The sequence below is a fragment of the Pristiophorus japonicus genome, chromosome 10, assembly GCF_044704955.1.
Source record: "Pristiophorus japonicus isolate sPriJap1 chromosome 10, sPriJap1.hap1, whole genome shotgun sequence".
NCBI lineage: Eukaryota > Metazoa > Chordata > Chondrichthyes > Pristiophoridae > Pristiophorus > Pristiophorus japonicus.
In genome coordinates this window covers 133577641-133599719 of record NC_091986.1, presented here as the reverse complement: position 1 = coordinate 133599719, position 22079 = coordinate 133577641, and positions in this window count along the sequence as shown.

Genomic DNA, 22079 nt, shown 5'->3' with positions numbered 1-22079 from the left:
CTTTGGAGGGGGTACAGAGACGATTCACTAGGCTGATTCCGAAGATGAGGGGGTTACCTTATGATGATAGATTGAGTAGACTGGGTCTTTACTCGGAGTTCAGAAGGATGAGGGGTGATCTTATAGAAACATTTAAAATCATGAAAGGGATAGACAAGATGGAGGCAGAGAGGTTGTTTCCACTGGTAGGGGAGACTAGAACTAGGGGACACAGCCTCAAAATACGGGGGAGCCAATTTAAAACCGAGTTGAGGAGGAATTTCTTCTCCCAGAGGGTTGTGAATCTGTGGAATTCTCTGCCCAAGGAAGCAGTTGAGGCTAGCTCATTGAATGTATTCAAGTCACAGATAGATAGATTTTTAACCAATAAGGGAATTAAGGGTTATGGGGAGAGGGCGGGTAAGTGGAGCTGAGTCCACGGCCAGATCAGCCATGATCTTGTTGAATGACGGAGCAGGCTCGAGGGGCTAGATGGCCTACTCCTGTTCCTAATTCTTATGTTCTTATGTTCTTATCTCAAACCAGTGTCCTGATCTTAAATAAAGGTGATTACAAAGGTATGAAGGCAGAGTTGGCTGAAGTGGAATGGGAAAATAGATTAAAATATAAGACGATTGATAATCAGTGGTGGACATTTAAGGATATTTCATAACTCTCAACAAAAATATATTCCAGTGAGAAGGAAACACTTTAAGAGAAGGGAGAACCATCCGTATTTAACTGAAGAAGTAAAGGATGGTATCAAGTTGAAAAAAATGGCATACAAAGTTGCCAAGATTAGTGGGAGGCTAGAGAATTGGGAAATTATTAGAAATCAGCAAAGGACAACAAAAACATTATAAAGAGAGGGAAGATAAATTATGAGAGTACACTAGCAAGAAATATAAAAATAGATAGTAAAAGCTTTCTGCAAGTATATAAACAGGAAGAGAGTAGCTAAAGTAAACATTGATTCCTTAGAGGATGAGACTGGGGAATTAATAATGGGGAACAGGGAAATGGTGGAGACTTTAAACAAATATTTTGTATCAGTCTTCATGGTAGAAGACACTAAATGCATCCCAATAATAGATAATCCAGGGGATAAAGGGAGGGAGGTACTTAAAACAATCACTATCACTCAATAAAAAATACTCATTAAAATAATGGGACTAAAGGTGAACAAATACACTGGACCTGATGGCCTGCATCCTAGTGTCTTAAAAGAAGTGGCTAGAGAGACAGTGGATGCATTAGTTGTAATGTACCAAAATTCCCTGGATTCTGGAGAGGTCCCAGTGGATTGGAAAACCGCAAATGTAACGCCCCTATTTAAAAATGGAGGCAGACAGAAAGCAGGAAACTATAGGCCAGTTAACCTAACATCGGTCATTGGTAAAATGCTGGTATCCATTATTAAGGAAGCAGTAGCAGGACATTTGGAAATGCATAATAGAGTCAAGCAGAGTTAACATAGTTTTATGAAAGAGAAATTATGTTTGACAAATTAGCTGGAATTCTTTGAGGATGCTATGAGCAGGGTGGATAAGGGGATACCAGTGGATGTGGTATATTTGGATTTCTGGAAGGCATTTGATAAGGTGTCACATAAAAGGTTACTACAAAAGATAAGAGTTCACAGTAACGGTAATATATTAGCATGGATAGCGGATTGGTTAACTAACAGAAAACATAGAGTCGGGATAAATGGGTCATTTTCTGGTTGGCAAACAGCAACTAGTGGGGTGCCACAGGGATCAGTGCTGGGACCTCAACTATTTACAATCTATATTAACGACTTGGATGAAGGGACTGAGTGCAATGTAGCCAAGTTTGCTGATGATGCAAAGATGGGTGGGAAAGCAAGTTGTGAGGAGGACACAACTAATCTGCAAAGGTATATAGCCAGGCTAAGTGAGTAGGCAAACATTTGACAGATGGAGTATAATATGGAAAAGTGTGAGGCTATCCATTTTGGCAGATAAAATAAAAAAGCAATTATTTAAATGGAGAGAAACTACAAAATGCTGCAGTATAGAGGGACCTGGGAGTCCTTGTGGATGAAACACAAAAAGCAGGTACAGCAAGTAATCAGGAAGGCAAATGGAATGTTGGCCTTTATTGCAAGGGGGAAGGAGTATAAAAGCAGAGAAGTCCTGCTACAACTGTACAGGGTATTGGTGAGGCCACACCTGAAGTACTGCGTACAGTTTTGGTCTCCTTATTTAAGGAAAGATATACATGCATTGGAGGCAGTTCAGAGAAGGTTCAGTCGGTTGATTTCGGAGATGAGGGGGTTGAGTTATGAAGAAAGGATGAGCAGGTTGGGCCTATACCCATTGGAGTTCAGAAGAATGAGTGGTGATCTTATTGAAGCATCTAAGATACTGAGGGGGCTCGACAAGATAGATGCAGAGAGGATGTTTCCACTCGTGGGGGAATCCAGAACTAGGGGCATAGATTAAAAATAAGGGGTCGCCCATTTAGAACTGAGATGAGGAGGAATTTATTCTCTAAGAGAATCGTAAATCTGTGGAATTCACTGCCCAGAGAGCTGTGGAGATGCAGTCATTCAACAAATTTTAGGTGGAGATAAACAGATTTTTGAGATGTAACGGAATGAAGGGTTATGGGGAGCGGGCAGGGAAGTGGAGCTGAGCCCAAGATCAGATCAGCCATGATCTTATCAAATGGCGGAGCAGGCTTGAGGGGCCAAATTGCCTACACCTGCTTCAAATTCTTATGTTCTTATAACACAAGGGTAAGGTATATTTCAAGGCACTTATACATCTCAGGATTCGGATGATATTGATAAACATTGAGAGCGAGACGTTCCACTTCACATCGCTGCGTTAGTGCCCATATATCGCCCAAAATGGCCTGCTATCGCCCATTTTGACTAAAAAATGGAAAATTGGGCTGGAACATCGCCGGTAAATTCTCTGCCAACTTTCGGCTCACATTACCGAGGTGATCACTGAGGTGATTGCCCGCACATCGCCCAGCACAACTTTCGGCACATCGCCGGGCTGATCACTCGGAGAGAACATCGCTGGAGAATAGTTGCTTTTCCCTGGCCTTCCTCACAGAGCTCAGCACTACGGACGCTATTTTGAATGTCGCAAGAAGAGAGGAGGCTGCTTAAACAGGGGCTTAGATAGTTTGTGAATTATTTAAGGTCCTTTTAAAGATGGATCCCCTCACAATTAGACATTTTATTATATTTATATTAATAAGTGATGTTTCATCCTTTCTTGGTCTGGCCTGGCCACTGTTTTACAACAGTTGCATTTGTTGTCTATCTGTAAAGCATGCACTCCCAAGTTCTGCCACCAGCGAGCGCATCCCCTAAAGTCCCAAGGGATCCCAGCAACCCTTGGGAGCACTGTATATAAGCCGGCCCCTAAGGCCTGTTCCTCACTCTGGAGTGTCTTATTAAGACTGAGGTCACTGTTACTTTAAACTCCCTGTGTGCAGTCTCATCTGTGTTAGGAACACAATAACTGGCGACGAGTATACGAATCCAACGCAAAGATGCAGCAAACTGTGGGTATCCTGGAGAAGTTCTCAGAGGGTGAGGACTGGGAAGCCTATGTCAAACAGCTAGACCAGTACTTTGTAGCCAACGAGCTGGACGGAGAAGGAAGCGCTGCAAAAAGGAGAGCGGTCCTCCTCACGGTCTGCGGGGCACCGACCTACAGCCTCATGAAGTATCTTCTGGCTCCGGTGAAACCCACAGATAAGTCGTATGAGGAACAGTGTACACTGGTTCAGGAGCATCATAGCCCGAGGGAGAGCATGCTGATAGCGAGGTATCGGTTCTACATGTGCCAGCGATCTGAAGGTCAGGAAGTGGTGAGCTACGTCGTCGAGCTAAAGCGACTTGCAGGACAATGTGAGTTTGATGGCTACTGGAGCAAATGCTCAGAGACTTTTTTGTACTGGGTATTGGCCACGAGACCATCCTATGAAAAGTTTTGACTGCAGAGACACCGACCCTCACTAAGGCCATTGCGATAGCACAGGCGTTTATGTACACCAGTGACAACACCAAACAAATCTCTCAGTGCACAAGTGCTAGCAATGTTCATAAATTAACTGGAATTGTGTTTGCAAGTAGAAATGTACAGGGCAGAACTCACGAGTCTGCAACTGTCAGCAGGCCTCAGGTGACCCAGATGACTCAGCAACAAAAGATGAATGCACCTTGTTGGCGTTGTGGAGGCTTCCATTCAGCCTATTCATGCCGCTTCAAAGGGTATGTTTGCAAGAGCTGTGGAACAATGGGGCACCTCCAATGAGCTTGCAGACGAGCTGCAAGTTCTGCAAAACTTGCTAACCACCACGTGGCAAAGGAAGATCAGTCCATGGTGGATCAAAGCAATTTTGAGCCTCAGAGAGAGGAGGCAGATGCTGAAGTACACGGGGTGTACACATTTTTGACGAAATGTCCACCTATAACGTTAAATGTAAAATTGAATGGCTTACTCATAGCCATGGAACTGGACACTGGCGTTAGCTAATCCATCATGAGTAAAACGATGTTTGAGAGACTGTGGTGCAACAAAGCACTCAGACTAGCCCTGAGCCCCATCCACACGAAACTGAGAATGTACACCAAAGAGCTTATCATTGTCCTGGGCAACGCCATAGTCAAGGTTACCTACGAGGGCACGGTGCAGGAGCTGGCTGAGCAAAATCCGCTGGAACTGGGATGACATCTGAGCGCTATCACATGTCGATGAGGCTCATGTAGCCAGGTTCTTTACAAATTTCCTTCCCTTTTTGAGCCAGGCATTGGAAACTTTTCCGAGGCAAAGGTACGGATCCACTTGGTCCCAGAGGCATGACCCATTCACCACAAGGAACGAGAAGTACCTCACATGATGAGGGAGAGAGTGGAAATCGAGCTGGACAGGCTGCAACGCGAGGGCATCATCTCCCCAGTGGAATTCAGCGATTGGCCATCCCGATTGTTCCAGTACTGAAAAGTGATGGTACGGTCAGGATTTGCAGCGATTATAAAGTAACTATTAATCGTTTCTCGCTACAGGACCAATACCCACTACCTAAGGCAGACGACCTATTTGTGATGCTGGCAGGAGGCAAGACATTCACCAAGCTCGACCTGACTTCAGCCTACATGACGCAGGAGCTGGAGGAGTCGTCAAAGGGCCTCACCTGCATCAACATGCACAAGGGACTGTTCATCTACAACAGATGCCCATTTGGAATTTGGTCGGCTGCAGCAATCTTCCAGAGAAACATGGAGAGCCTACTCAAATTGGTACCACGCACGGTGGTTTTTCAGAACGACATATTGGTCACGGGTCGGGACACCGTCGAGCACCTAGAAAACCTGGAGGAGGCCCTCCAGCGACTGGATCGCGTAGGGCTGCGGCTGAAGAGGTCGAAATGCGTCTTCATGGCAACAGAAGTGTAGTTTTTGGGGAGAAAGATCGTGGCGGATGGCATTCGGCCCACAAACGCCAAGTCAGAGGCTATCAGGAACGTGCCCAGGCCACAGAACGTCACGGAGCTGCCAACGTTCCTGGGACTCCTCAACTATTTTGGTAACTTCCTACTGGGGTTAAGCACTCTCTTAGAGCCCCTACATGTGTTATTGCGTAAAGGTGAGAACTGGGTATGGGGAAAAAAACCAAGTAATTGCATTTGAGAAAGCCAGAAATATTTAATGCTCCAACAAGCTGCTTGTATTGTATAACCCGTGTAAAAGAATTGTGCTAACATGTGATGTGTCGTCGTATGGAGTCGGGTGTGTATTACAACAAGCTAATGTTGCGGGGAAGTTACAACCTGTCGCCTATGCCCCCAGGAGCTTGTCTAAGACCGAGAGGGATAACAGCATCATTGAGAAAGAGGCATTAGTGTGTGTGTTCGGGGTAAAGTAAATGCATCAGTACCTGTTTGGCCTCTAATTTGAGCTGGAAATCGATCACAAGACCCTCATATCCCTGTTCACTGAAAACAAGGGGATAAATACTAATGCCTCAGCCCGCATACAAAGGTGGGCTATCAGCGCTATCAGCGTATAACTATACCGTCCGCCACAGGCCAGGCACCGAGAACTGTGCGGATGCTCTCAGTCGGTTACCATTGCCCACCACGGGGGTGGAAATGCCGCAGCCTACAAACATGTTGATGGTGGCGAATTCCGCAGACTTGTTGATGGTCATGGAAGCATTTGAAAATGATAAATCACCTGTCATGGCCCACCAGATTAGGACTTGGACCAGCCAAGATCCTCTGCTGTCGTTAGTAAAAAACTGTGTACTGCATGGGAGCTGGGCCAGTATCCCTGTTGAAATGCAAGAGCTAATCAAACTATTCCAGCGGCGAAAGGATGAGCTGTCCATTCAGGCAGACTGCCTGTTGTGGGGTAACCGCATAGTGCTATCCAAAAATGGCAGGGAGACGTTCATCTCGGATCTCCACAGCACACACCCGGGTATAGTAATGATGAAAGCGAAAGCCAGATCCCACGTGTGGTGGCCCGGTATCGACTCTGACTTTGAGTCCTTTGTACGGCAATGCAGCGTGTGTGCTCAGTTGAGCAACGCGCCCAGAGAGGCACCACTAAGTTTGTGGTCCTGGCCCTCCAGACCATGGTCGAGGATCCATGTTGAAAATGCGGGCCCGTTTCTCGGTAACATGTTCCTGGTGGTGCTGGATGCTTTTTCAAAATGGATTGAATGTGAAATAATGTCGGGAAGCACTGCCACCATTGAATGCCTGAGGGCCATGTTTGCCACCCATGGCCTGCCTGACATACTGGTCAGTGACAATGGGCCATATTTCACCAGTGCCGAATTTAAACAATTCATGAGCCGCAATGGGATCAAACATGTCACCTCGGCCCCGTTTAAACCAGCCTCCAATGAGCAGGCAGAGCGGGCAGTACAAACCATCAAACAGAGCTTTAAACGAGTCACAGCAGGCTCACTCCAAACCCGCCTGTCCCGAGTACTGCTCAGCTACTGCACGAGACACCACTCACTCACAGGGGTGCCCCCGGCTGAGCTACTCATGAAAAGGACACTTAAAACCAGACTCTCGCTGGTTCACCCCAACCTGCATGATCAGATGTAGAGCAGGCGGCAGCAACAAAATGTAAACGATGGTCGTGCCACTGTGTCACGGGAAATTGATCTGAATGACCCTGTGTATGTGCTAAACTATGGACATGGTTCCAAGTGGATCGCGGGCACGGTGATAGCTAAAGAAGGGACTAGGGTGTTTGTAGTCTGTTGTGGAAAAATATTTCCGAGACTGTATAATATATAAAGAGAGGTTTATTAAATCGGAGACAAAGCTTTGGGAGAAGTGTTAAAGACCCCTGTCTTTGAACCATCTTCTCAATTTGGTATCTCCAGTGAGGTTCTTTTATCTTACAAATTATGTCACTTTACATCACATGTTTTAGCACTAGTCCTTAAGTCTAATCATCGCATTACAAGGTTTGCAAAGCTTTTCATCCAAGGCTGAGTTCTTGATATAAACCAGCCTTCATTGTGACAGGGCATTATAAACAAGGGCAGGCCTTTTGGCACCAGTATAGACAAACATACCACTTAATTATCTCTCCAGTCATTCATTATCTCACTTTCCTATCTCCATAACTCAAGGCCAGCATACCTTGAAGTCTAACTGTGTTTTTTTTTACATAAAGCATAATGCATCAGTATTGCCCCTTACAAAATTCATTAAAGGGGAAAATAAAAACAAATGTTTGGTCCCGTATACTAGTCAAGTAAATGTCCAAAAATCCGCTACAACAATATTCCCCCTTTTGGTCCTGGAGGATGTTCACGAAATTTAGATGAACACAATGATAGTAGCATAGTGTCATATATTCGTCCTTTGGGGTATATTACTTCCCTGATGTTCCGTATGTCCACCTTGCTTGTAGCTCTAGGCTACCCTTCAAAGATAGTGGTCGGTGTCATTGTCGTCTGTTTCTTCATCCTTGGTGTCTTCAGGTATTTCCATCAGGTGTGCTTCTTCTTCGGCGATTACACTGGCTACTGGCATCAGTCGAGCCATCATAACTTTACAGCAGATATTAAAACACCCGATAATCAGACAGCAAGTAATTATTATTACAACCAGAATAATTACTCCATGCATAAGATAGGACCCCCAGGATCCCCCTAATAGCCAGTCAAACCAGCCAGATCCTCCTGCTGTCGTGGATAACTTCTTTACCTCCCTTCTTATGTGATCAGCGAGGTTGGTTATGTTTTCTGAATTATCGGGAATGTAACTGCAACATTCAGCTCCAATTAAGGCACATGTGCCCCCACTTTGTGCTAGTATATAATCTAGGGCCATTCGGTTCTGGAGTACCATTGTGCGTATGGCTACCATTTCAGCCATTATGCCCTCTATTGCTTCAGCAGTGTCATTAACTATCTGTTCCAGTACCCTCTCTAGGTTACGTAATTCATCCATGGTGCGTCCTATCCCGAATGGGAGCATCATGACCCCAAATAGCCTCTCTACCGGGGTAAGATCTCGTCTTAGTCGACCTGGTGTCTGTACTTCTGCTAAAGTACGTACCCGTCTGACAAAAGGGACCACATATCCCAAATAACAGGACCCCCTCCAGTTCTGAGGCAACCAGGGGTAGGCCTTGTGCCCGCACACAAAATTGTATGCTGTTAGATTCGATCCCAATTTCTCGCTCAGCTCCCGTCGCCACCTAATCTTAGGGTCCCAGTCCTGACTACTTGTCTGATTCTTCAAACCCTCCATTTCAAAGAACCCCTGGTTTGTTGTTTCGCTGGCTATTATGTTCCACCTGGTGAGGTTAAAGTATTGCGTACAATTGCTATATCTTGCTACAAAACCTGTTTCCTCACCGGTCAGGTTTCTAGTGAAACAAATGTCAGCGGTGGGCCTTCCAACTCCTGAGGCGTTGGTAAAAACCAGGAACGGGGGTCATACCGACCTATTGTATTCCGGCTGGTACCATCCGTCAAATGCATCCAAAAGGTAACCCCCCGATCTCCACGTTTCTTTATCCCCACTCTGGTTCCAAGTATCATTTACTTCCCCTGTACCGTTTTGTCGCATTACCCACTCCGCTACTTCCGAAATGTTAAGGGAGATTGACCTCAAAGGGATGCCTCCTTTGCTATGTATGGGGATGTGCGAACATACCCAGCAACTAGAAAAGTTCTCATTTTGCGCAAAAACATAAGACATGTACAAAAAGGTATTCACATGGAACTCTCGTTTCGGTCTAGCTAGCAGGCCAGACCTAACACGAACTATGATAATCGCACCGATCGCAATATATAGTTTCATCTTATTACTCTATAATTAACAAATAGTCAAAGGCAAAATGGCCGTATGGCTTGCTTGAAGAATCTCTCGCTGTCAATCTGTAAATAGACAAACAACAACAACTAATACGTGTGCTAAACGGCTGGTTCAAAAACCTTAAGCTGGGTCCGATGCTTCCATTGTCCGTTCCCTTTAACATCGATGCAGGCACAAGTGTCCCTGCTAATTATAACCTCATACGGTCCTATCCATTTTTGGGGCAAACCCCGGTTTTCCCAAGAGGACCCTTACCATAACGCGACTTCCCGCCAACGGGACTTCAGAGAGCTTTGTAAGCTCTGCTTCCGCGTCTCTTTCTTCCTGATGTCCCTAACTAATTTACGCCTCCCTTTTAATTGAGTACTTAGTTCCAAAACATACCGTTTTATTTTGTCTTTTAATGGGCCTACATCGGCCCCACCTGTTATGATGTTCTCTGGTAATTGCATCGCCCTTCCTGTCATTAGTTCATAAGGGGTTAATCCGGTTGTCCGGTTTGTCGTGGCTCTTAACTTCATCAATATAATGGGTAATACTTCTGTCCACGTTTTTCCTGACGTTTTCATGGCCTTTGCCAGGGCGTTCTTAAGGATATGGTTCATGCGCTCTACCATCCCAGAACTCTGCGGGTGGTACGGGATGTGGAATTTTTGTTTTATGCCCATCAGCTGGCATATTGTTTTTACAATTTTCCCGGTGAAGTGGGTGCCTTGGTCAGAATATCCTTGCCACTGTTGAGGCAGTGCAATCACGTGTGGGGAAAGCTTCCACCCACCGGGTAAATTGATCTATAATCACTAGGCAATATCTTTTTCCATGGGATGGGGGCAAAGGACCTGTGAAATCAATTTGTACGTGTTCCCATGGCCCCCGCGGATGGGGCTGGTATCCCATTTTAATTTTAATCGGCCTGCCTGGATTATATTGTGCGCACGTAACGCATCGATGGCAATATTTGGCAATATCTCTCCCCATCCCTTTCCACCACCAATCTCTCCCAAGACTCCCGGTCATGGCCTCTCATCCTGAATGAGACAGGCCATGATGCAACTCCAATAAGGTATTCTGTATGCATTCAGGTGCCATTACCTTGTCGTTTCGTCTCCAAACGTTATCCTTCCCTTGCGTTGCGCCCTGCTTTGTCCACATACCTATTTCCTCCTCAGAAGTGTACTGGTGTAGTTTCTCAATACTTATCTGTTCTTCTCGGGCCCCAGCGGCAGTGACTGAGGCTTCCTCACACTCTTCCTGTTCTAATGCCTTCTGTGCAGCTACGGCTGCAGCTTTATTTCCCTGGTGACTCAGCCAATCTGGACTGGTTCGGTCCGGCTCCCTCCTGTGGGCTTTAATTTTAATAACCGCTACCTGTTTTGGTTTATTACTGGCTGCTAAAAGAGCTTCTATTCTCAGCTGATGCATTATGGGATGTCTGCTAGTTGTGATAAAACCCCTTCTCCCCCATGCTGTCATATAATCATGTACTACCCCGAATGCATATCTACTGTCCGTATAGATATTAACAATCTTATTTTCCGATAATTCCAGTGCCCGGGTGAGAGCTACCAGTTCTGCCACTTGAGCTGACGACCCCCATTAATTCGCCCTGATTCAACTGTCTCTAGATCCTGGTTAACTACGGCCCATCCAGTACAAGGTAGTCCCTCTACGTATTTTCGTGAGCCGTCCACAAACAAGGTTTGTTCTGCGGTTTGAAGGGGGGCGTCTTTTATTCTATCCTCTTCCATATCCTCACATACCTCTTCGCAAAAGTGGGGTTCCCCTTCACCCATCATACCTTCTGCGGGGTTGTTTCCTACATCCCTAATTATGGTTACCGCTTTGTTGGGTGTTAAGAGGACTGCTTCCCACTTTGCCCATCTCATATTAGATACGGTTCTCAGTTTTCCTGTGTTTAACATTTCTACCTATGTGTGTTTAGTGTGGAGAATGATGTTTCCAGTCATCACCACAGGCTCACTTAATTTTTTTACCGCCCAAGCTGCGCAATCTAGCGCAGCTATACATCTGGATAGGTAATGGATATTGAGGCTCCCGTGTCCACTAGCATTTCACACTGTCGGCCCCCTACTAATGCAGACACATATATTCTTCCCTCCTTTTTACTTTGTACAGGGGCCGCCGGACATCACCGGGTGGCTTTGTACGCCTGCCACTGCTGGTATTCCTGTTCTGACAGGGTCCTTGCCTTATTAGGATAGCCATTTTTACCATAGCATGTCACTTCCAGGCGCCCTTTCTTACCACAATACGTACATTGCTTTTCACTGCCTTTCCCTTTGCATTCCCTGGCAAAATGGCCCGGTTTTCCACAATTATGGCAAGTCCCCCTTTTCTGCCCTCCTCCTGTTCCCGTGGCAGAGACCTTTTCCTGCTTTATCCTTTTCTTTTCTAAACTGCTAAAGCTTACTGTTTTAGCCTTTTTCAAAAGTCCCTTTTACACCTTCACAGATAGCTCACCACTCGCCCAGGAGTTTGACCTGATCCCTGAAGGTATTTATAAATTTAAAACTCTTTTTTTTTTACTGAGCTAGAAGCTTTCGTGTCAAGGTTTTACACAAAGGAAAATGGGAGCATTTTAAAAGGCATTCTTTATCTCATTCCTAGACTAAATTTATGTCTTTCAACCCAATTGCATGTTTTCTTTCGACAAGTAAGTGAGCGTGTCAAATAAATTCTTCTTTTTTTTTACTACCGGGACCATCTTTTACTCAACAAACCTATCCTTTGTGCATTTCCTAGCTCCGTAACTTATCATCCGAATATAGCCACACCTTCGTTTCTAACTTAAAATGTAATACCATAAGGTTCACAGTTTCTTAAACTTCCCACATACAAGACAACACTACGAAGGATTAAAACATTTTCACTCTGTTTGGAAAGAGTGGGTGGAGCTAAAATAGGCAGGCAACTCCACACCTTCCCAAGCAGGCTTTCATTCATTCCACAGTCAAAATCACTCGAGTACTCTCTTCATTTAAAATAGACACTCACAAAAGTCTCTCTTCATTCAACAAAGCTTATGTCTGGATCCATATGTCACTTAAGATAGTCACTATCAGCTTTTTTATGGCATTACATAATTACGCAAGTTACAATTAATGATAGGAATTAATTAATGACCCGGGCAGCCCACATTTTACATTCCCTTCCTGACCTTCCATGTTCACCAGTCTCGGACGTTTCCCTTTGTTTCTGCAATACTCACGGCCACGACTACTCTGTGGAGACCCTTTGTCTTCGCAACAAAGCTAGCGTGTTTCCTTACCACCGGAGTTTTCGGCTCCAGGTTGGATTGATCAGTTCCCTTCTGCACCGACCTTATTTACTAAAGGGACAACTCAAACTGGTTAGTCAGCCTCTTCTTGCTATCTGTTTACTCGTATCTTATACACTATCCGGTTGTGCCCGTACACTTCTCTTTTCAGTCTCTAACACCAGATTCCAGATACTGTCTTAAGTGATCACGTCTGATCGGACAGTATCCTGTTCGTGACGCCATTTTGTTGTTGAAAAATATTTCCGAGACTGTATAATATATAAAGAGAGGTTTATTAAATCGGAGACAAAGCTTTGGGAGAAGTGTTAAAGACCCCTGTCTTTGAACCAGCTTCTCAATTTGGTATCTCCAGTGAGGTTCTTTTATCTTACAAATTACGTCACTTTACATCACATCTTTTAGCACTAGTCCTTAAGTCTAATCATTGCATTACAAGGTTTGCAAAGCTTTTCATCCAAGGCTGAGTTCTTGATATAAACCAGCCTTCATTGTGACAGGGCATTATAAACAAGGGCAGGCCTTTTGGCACCAGTATAGACAAACATCCCATTTAATTATCTCTCCAGTCGTTCATTATCTCACGTTCCTATCTCCATAACTCAAGGCCAGCATACCTTGAAGTCCAACTGTGTTTTTTTTTATATAAAGCATAATGCATCAGTATTGTCCCTTACAAAATTCATTAAAGGGAAAAATAAAAACAAATATTTGGTCCCGTATACTAGTCAAGTAAATGTCCAAAAATCCGCTACAACAAGTCAAACGAGACAATGGACAAATTTGCAGAAAGCACCTGGACCAAATGAGGCTGCAGTTCACAGACTGCCCTGAACAACCCACAGCAGACACCACCTTTTTCAAGTCCACAACACACACCCAAAGGATCAACGACACCACCCTAGACCAGGAAATCGAGCCCATCACGCCCAACAGGACAGGCTCACCCAGCAGCCCTGCAGGGCCAACAACACGCCAGCCCAGTGAGGGCACAGCCAACACACCAGAACAGACATTTGTACCGAGGCAGTCCACCAGGGAAAGAAAGGCTCCCGACCGCCTCACCTTGTAAATAGTTTTCACTTTGACTTTGGGTGGGAGTGATGTTGTCTATCTGTAAAGCATGCACTCCCATGTTCCACCACCAGGGAGCGCATCCCCTGAAGTCCCAAGGGATCCCAGCATCCCTTGGGAGCACTGTATATAAGCCGGCCCCTAAGGCCTCACTCTGGATTGTCTTTATAAAGACTGAGGTCACTGTTACTTTAACCTCCCTGTGCGCAGCCTCATCTGTGTTAGGAATACAATAGCATTCATGTTTTACTAAAACTTACATGATTAGAAGACACTGCGCAACAATTGTAAAGTGAAAGAAAATTGTTTGAATAAAATAAGAGCTCTTGAGTGTTATTTTTAAATAACAAACACAAAAACCCCCTCCCACCCCCAACCACCCTTCCACCCACACCCCAACAGTGAAACAACAATAAAAACACCAACAATAAACAATGTGAACAATATGTATTATATAAAAAAGATTGCAGCCCCCCAGAACTGCAGCCACATTTCCCTCCAGATCCTGGACCCAACTGTCTCTTTACCTCACCCTCCCGTTTTGGTCCCCGGGTACTGCTACGAAGTTGCCGTGCACTGGACAACTGCAAGACTTACTGCCATGGTGGGGAATCTGGTGGCATGATCGCTGGTTGGGGGGCTGTTGGAGGGGAAGAATAAACAGGGGGATCACCTTCCAAGTCAGGAGGTGGTGCTTCCTCCGGACCCACCTGTGTGCTGGTACTTGTGGTCACGGGACCTTGTGGTGCAGAGTCATGTGCCGCCAAGAATGCATGCCGCAATGCATGGGAGGAGGCGGTGTTTTCACGCATCTCGTAGATCATCTGCTGCGTCGCCTCTGCTTGGCGAGCAGACACACGGGAGAATTCCTCTGTGAACCCGACAAACACCTGGAGCTGCTTGCGATTGATCACGACAGACTCCTCACACAGTCGTGCCAGGCTGACTACGCAATCGTCCAGGGTAGGTCTTTGCTCAAGCCACTGACCTGGCCTCCGTGGGGTCTGCGACAGCACCAATGTGCACCTTGGTATCGCCAACTGCATGCCACTTGTTACCAGTACCTCTACAGTAGAAATCAACATGTGGCTGCAGGTTCAACAAACAGATGGATGCAAGGGGCGTCCTCCTCTGTATCCAAGTATTCCTCCTCCTCTGGCTCAGTGGTCTCCTCTTCACCACCCGTGGTGAATGACACATGCAGTGGGGTAGGTGCATGTGAGGATGTGTCCTCCATTGGTGTCTCTGGAGCTGGGAGTCCTGCAAAACACAATTGAGCTTATTAGAACAGAAGGGATTGTTGCACCATGCTGGCATAGGTAGGAGGAACAGCATTGCTCCAATAAATGTGAGCGAGAGACATTACATATTAATGCATCATATGGAAGTACATATGGTGGTACATCTATGTGGAATTCACTGCGCCCGAGAGATATGGAGTCTGGATCAGTCGCAGATAGACAGAATGATAAGGGAGCGAGGGATTATGGGGTGTGGACAGAGAAGGGGACAGATGGCCAGATGGCCTGCTCTTATGTTCTTATGTTCTTATGTTGTCAATCTGAGAGTAGCACAGAGTAGCACAGAGGCTGCATGCATAACATGACGTCATTCGTCTATTCTTTTATAATGAAATGTTGTAACATTACTTTAATATTGTTTGACACATTACTCACATGATGCATGGGAGGATCCGGCAACACCATGGGTGGTGGCCGCGTGACTGTGGGCCCCCACTAGTGTTGCAGCACATCCCTCAAGGCCGGTCAGTGGCTGTATTACAGCAGGGGCTCCTCCGGTGCGCCTCTGCTGTGCCCGATTATGAGATATCTTCCTCTGCAAATGTGAAAAGAGCATGGCATAATCTATTTGACTAGGTTATATCATTTATAGTCAAAAGTTTCCAACGTTATATGCTAATAGGGTTTGTGTCCACAATTGATGCTGGTCATAACAAAGAGCGGTGTGCTTAGGAGCTAATGTTTGACACAAACATCTCTCGAATAAATCTACATTGAACTCAGCAATGACAGTAGCTAATGTCCAAAATTGTCCCAGGCCAGACAGTGAGCAAAGGCAGCTCTCCCCCAGTCCATGCTGGGTCCCTGTGTAAGTGACAGCAGCCAGAGAGACTTAAAAAGGGCACACATTCATAGCCATGTGCAACTCTTAGCGGGGATGATATATCTTACATATGTTAGAATAATAAGCTTACATTCAATCCAGGAGATTGACTATTATAATTAAAATTATACTTAGAATTTGCATCATTACAGCATAAAATCGTACTTAGTCTTGCTGAAGCCACAAGGCTATTCCAGCGCTTGCGGCACTGGTCAGATCCTCTGGCTTCGTGGGACGCAGACGAGACGACAGCGGCAATCTCGCTCCATATTTGACGGTACACCCGTGGTGCTAGTTTCCCACCACGCTCCCCCACCCCCGGTCAATTGGGCCCACCGAGAGTGGACCTCCATGACAAGGGCCTCGTTGGCCTCATCCGAATAGGGTTTGGACCTCTTCCTCCCCGTCTCCACATCTCTAACACTTTCATCTCTGTCAGACATATTCTTGACCTCTCTCTCTATCTCTCTCTCTCTCTTTTCTCTCTCCTCTCTGTCTCTGCCATCCTCCTCTCTCTCTATCTATCTCTCTCTATGCTCTCTCGATCTCTCCCCCTTCTGCGCATGTGTGGATGACACCTGACCTCCCGAAACACGGAAAAACATGTACACCAAAATAAAAACATGCATGCGCAGAAGCCCGTTGCTAGGGAAGCATTTGCCTTCACATTGCTGGGCTCTCGCTTCGCCCATTTCACATTGCTGGGTTGTCGCCGACCCGAAAGTAACTATCCAAAAAATGGGCAATGGTCCAGCGATCATGAAGGCTGAAACATCACTAAGGCTGGAACATCGGCCATTTTTTGGGCGCTAGCGAGCAAAGTGGAAAGTCTAGCCCTCATCCTTTATAACGGTACTGTTATAGGTAGCACTATTATTGGTAGCACTCTTGCCTCTGAGTCAGAAGGTTGTGGATTCTAAGTCCACTCCAGAGACTTGAGCACAAAAATCTAGGCTGATGCTCCAGTGTAGTACTGAGGGAGTGGTGCACTGTCAGAGGTGCTGTCTTTCGGATAAGACATTAAACCAAGGCCCTGCCTGCTCTCGCAAGTGGACATAAAATATCCTGTTTCGAAGAAAAGCAGGGAAGTTATCCCTGGTGTCCTAGCCAATATTTATCCCTCAATCAACATCTAAAATAGATCACTATGGTCATTATCACATTGCTGTTTGTGGGAGCTTGTTATGTGCAAATTGGCTACCACATTTCCAACATTACAACAGTGACTACACTTCAAAAAGTACTTCATTGGCTATAAAATGCTTTGGGGCGTGAAAGGCACTTTCTAGTCGAAACTCATTGTTGTTTACTGGCTTGCAATGCACTCTAACCCATGTACTATTCTATGTGTAAAATAGGTGTATTAATTTTCAATAAAATCCATAATTCCTGTCAGTTGACTTAATTACACCTTTGGTCTGATGTCATAAGGTTGTCACCCTCCCTTCCTAAGTGGTATAATTCCAACAAGAAATCTTTAAAATGGAAAGCCAAAATGAAACTGTATATATTTAAGTGACATTTGCAAGTATGTCCAACATTGCAATGTACAGTGAAGATTTGGACACTGTAACCAGCTTGCACATAGAAATTCATAAAAGTACATTGAAGTTACAGCACATAAACAGGACATTTGGCCCAACCAGTCTGTGTTGACGTTTACCTTCCACACAAGCAATTAGTTCCAATCACTTTTATACAAATTGTTCCCATATCCCATTAACCCCTTTCCTTGATTCACTTATCCAATCTAAACTTTAGTGTTGACATAGGGCTCAAATTTGGCAAGGAGTTGCTCTGTTTTTTTTTGAGCAACTTTGATTTTTCTGGAGTATCTTAAAAATCCACATTTTGCACATTCAATTTGCGGCAGTGTAAGTGAGTTAGTTAGGATTTTTTTAGTTTCGTTTTTTTTTCAAAAAGGGGCGTTACCAGCCACCTATGCCCGTTTTGGCCATTTAAGCCACTTTGGACAGCTAATAGTTGCTCCAAATTAACTTAGGCCAGCCTATGTGGCCACTGGTGGCCACACAGAAAACTCTTGAGAAATCAGCGCAGGTAGGTACATCTGAGACCATTTGGCCAGAGGCGGAAAGGAAAGCAGAGAGGACCTTGCTTGCAAAGCACTAAACAAAGCACAACAACATTCAAGAAGCATAAAAACATTCAAGAAGAAATAAAAAATAAAACTTAAGTCCTACCTTCCGATCAAAACTTGGCCCGGGAAGTCAGCGGGCTAGCCGGTGCGGGAGGCCACTTGGCCGGGGATAGGTGCAGGACGACCGGGGAGAGCACAGGGAACTGGCCACAGGCTCGCAGAAGACACAGGCTCACAGAAGACACAGGCTGGCTGGCTGGTCTGGGCTCGCAGAAGACACAGGCTGGCTGGCTGGGCTGGACTCGCAGAAGACACAGGCTGGCTGGCTGGGCTGGGCTCGCAGAAGACACAGGCTGGCTGGCTGGGCTGCAGGAATCAACCTCACGCATGGATAGCAGGCCGGTGCAGCAGGCCATTCGGCCCAGGATAGGGGCGGGATGCATCGGGTCCAATGCTGCAGCACGCACACAGAGGCTGGGGGCAGGAGCTATTACGCATGCGCGCGCACTCTAACCTGCATGTGCAGAGCTGCCGGCACTGTTTCTGGCGCAGGGCCCTAACTCCGCCCCCCAATCGACTGGTCATGCCGTGCCAAGCCCCGGGAGAGGCAACACAGTGGCCAGAATCGGGGGAGATTTTTTTAGGTGCCGTTTTCAGCCCACAAAGTCGGCGCATCTCTGGTGAGTGCGCCGAAAAAACAGGTGGGCCAAATTTGAGCCCATAGTTTCTGTTTTAGCCACTAACGTTGCTAGTGGATCCACAGCCTCACGACTCTCGATGGTTTTCCTGCCCTCTGATTGAAATCTCTTCCATTTAATCTTATGTCTGTGGCCCCTTGTTCTTGACCCCTCAACTACTGTCTACTTCTATCAACCCTGGCCCATCCTTTCATAATTTTAAACACTTCTATTACATCACCCCATAATCTGTGTTGTTCTGACAAAACAACTCAATTTCCTAAGTCTTTCTTCATATTTATATTTCTATATACCAGGCTTGTATTTTGCTCTCATGGTTTACAAGATTGTCTAAACCCCTTGAGGGTGATATACTCACATACATCATTTATTCGCAATATCGCTCAGCATACAAATTACAATCTCCATCTTTTGTGATTTCTTTACAGTCATTCAGGGCAATTTTGTTTTCCAATCAACCTAATTTGCATAAATAAATTAACTCCAATTAACATAATTAATTAATATGTTAGATTACAAACAATTACATTGATATTTGTGTATAAAATTAAATGAATTTACCTCCAAATTTCAATATTACAGCTGCTTCCTTTCAAAATGATACTGCAATCAACATACATGCTGTCATTTGTTGTCTGATTATAAGTGCACAAGAAAGTTCTTGTCCTCAAAAACTACTTGAATGAAGTTCCCGAAGATCAACCTAACCTTATAAGCTACATTACTCATTTTTGCCAGCATTTTGAAGAGTATGATATTTACATTATATCATCATGTGCTAGGGAGTATCTATTTATTCTAATCCTCATAATCGTTAATCCAATATTAAACCTGTTATCAATCCATTTTTTTAAGGAGTCAATTAACGCAGTACTGCGTTTGCTGCATTTTTGTTGCACATATCTACTGCACTGCAGGACAATTCTTCCCACCTCTCATTTTCCTTGAGACTTAATTTTTTTGCTTATACTCTCCTTGCTCTGTTCACAGTGCAAGTACCTGTTTACAACTATATTATCCACACATCTCAGCATTTTAAAATCTACATTATGGGGAATATTCATTATTGCCCCATTTGGGGGCAGTAACATTTGAGAGACGGGAAACTTAGCACCAGACACCTCTCAAAACATTTGGCTTCTTGGAGCGCTAATGGGGCGGATGCCTCAGCAGCCCTGCACACAGGACCGTGCAGTGCTGCCGCATCTGCAATATAAAACAGACCTACCTGAAGCACCAAGGGAGCGGAGGTGCCAGGCGATCGACCGGGCACTCAAGCAAAGTGCCGGGCTGAGCGATCGCGGCCGGACTCCGCAAAGAAAACAGAGCAGCATCATGCAAAGCAAGGTAATTAAAAAAAAAATTTATCTCAGCAACCTTGCCATTAATTTTCGCCCCAGTAGCGGCCAGCTGCCTGATGCATGCCTCCTGCAGCTATTGGTGCTTTTGCCTGCCGCTGCTGCAGGGGACAAAAGTGAAATTCGGGATGCTAATGGGGCAGTCCGCGTGGTGATGACGTCATGATCTCTGGACGCAGGAGATTGGGGCGCAAGGCTGTAGCACCGCCCAATATGGCGGGAGTTGTTGTCTGCGCTGCGCCCGTCGGTAGTGCATTTTCTCCTCGTAACAGGAGGTGCAAATGCATTGAATTGCACCCCCATGTCTCCTCTCCATCTTCTTGTCTTCTACAAAAACAACTTCAGTTTTGCAAGTTACCGAAGGCTTTGCCCCAAATTTTCCACATTGCTCTTCTCTAAATTCTATACAACACTTCAGTTGCCCTTTGAAGCTAGGTGTCCAAATTATGCACAATTATTATTCTAAATGTAGGCTCATTAAAGATATAAACAAGGTTAGAATAACCTATTTAAACAATTAATCAAATGTTCTTTTGGCGCATCCCAGTCATTAGCTTTGTTGCTCAACATGGGTTCAATTTCCCGAATGTGTACTGTCCGTGCTTGGCTTTAACCACTGGGAACACATATCTGGAAAATGCTGGCAGATTCTCCCTGATTTTCCTTTGCTTAAAAATAATCACTGGCAAATCGTGGGGAGTGCACCCATGGTATTCTGATATGTGCTTCTGGCGGGCAAGGCTCTGTACTAGGAATGTACATGGCGAAAGTTGAACTTCATGAATGTACAGGAATTCTTTGATGGGGAAATACAGTGAATGAAAGCTATTCCAATTGTGTTCTCGGAAGAAATTTGTTCGGGCTCCATGTATACAATGCTTATCAGAAAGATTTTGGGGGAGAAATTGAGCTACTTTGGGGCATAGCCTTCAGTAACTTGCAAAGCTGAAGTTGCTTTTGAAGAAGAAAAGAAGATGGAGAGGAGACATAGTGGGTGCAGTTCAATGCATTTGCACCTTCTGTTATTGGGAGCAAATGCACTACTGACAGGGGTGCGGCACTGACAATGACTCCTGCCATATTGGGTGGGAGTTTAGCGGCGGTGCTACAGCCTTGCGCCCCGATCTCCTACACCCGGAGATCGCCACGCCATCACGCGCATTGCCCCATTAGCACAAATGCGTTTGCGACTAGGCGTGGCGAGAACAGCGCCACCCGCTAAATTCAGCTGAGGGTTTGCGGCAGTGGTAACACGTAGTACCCCGCTCTGCTGCGCCCGCCGAAACTGATGTCATCACTGCCCGCAGCGCCCCAGATAAAATATTGATCCGCATCCCCTGGTTTAGCGCCTGGCGCTCACAACGACAGCTTCAACAGGTTTCAGTTGGATGTTGGCTGGAGGAATGCTATTTAAAGACGCCAGCATCCGATGAAGTTTTAGTCAGCCAATAATGTTTCCTTCTTAGCTTCACATAGGCAGGCAGATGTTTTGACTGATTTGAGTGATTTATGACAAGCAAATAAAGTTCAGTTGTTTTTAAGGCACAATCACAAGAAGCGATTTACCATCAAAAAGAATGCAGAGTCCTTGGGCTGTATATGCAGCTATTGAGTGGGATGGAAAAACATTCAAAGCAACACAGATGGTTAAAACTATTAAAACATTGCCAATAATTTATGGAAGCATAGTTCGTTTTCTTCTTTATGGCGACCATGAAGGTGATGTGTTTTCCACTGGAGAGAAGTTCAAATAGCTGTGTAACCCCAAGCTTTGTATGATGAGGTGAAAACCTTTCCAATCTCTAAGCTAGATAGAACTGTAGCTGTTGCTATGATAAAGAAATACATAGAAGATGAAATGGCAAGGCTCCCTGATAAACTAACTGTAACCTGGCCGGAAGGAGATGAACTTATTGATAATGACACCAGACTAGCAGGAGTGTTGTGGCTCTTAAAGATTCCTGACTTTCATTGAGGGCAGATATGAAACTCCAACATTTATATCGTTTCACTGGGGCTGTGCTGGCACTGGACTTTGCCCTCCAGCTTCACCGTCCAAGACAACTTAGGCACACAGAAAGACAGCAAAATGTGGCCAGAGGGGA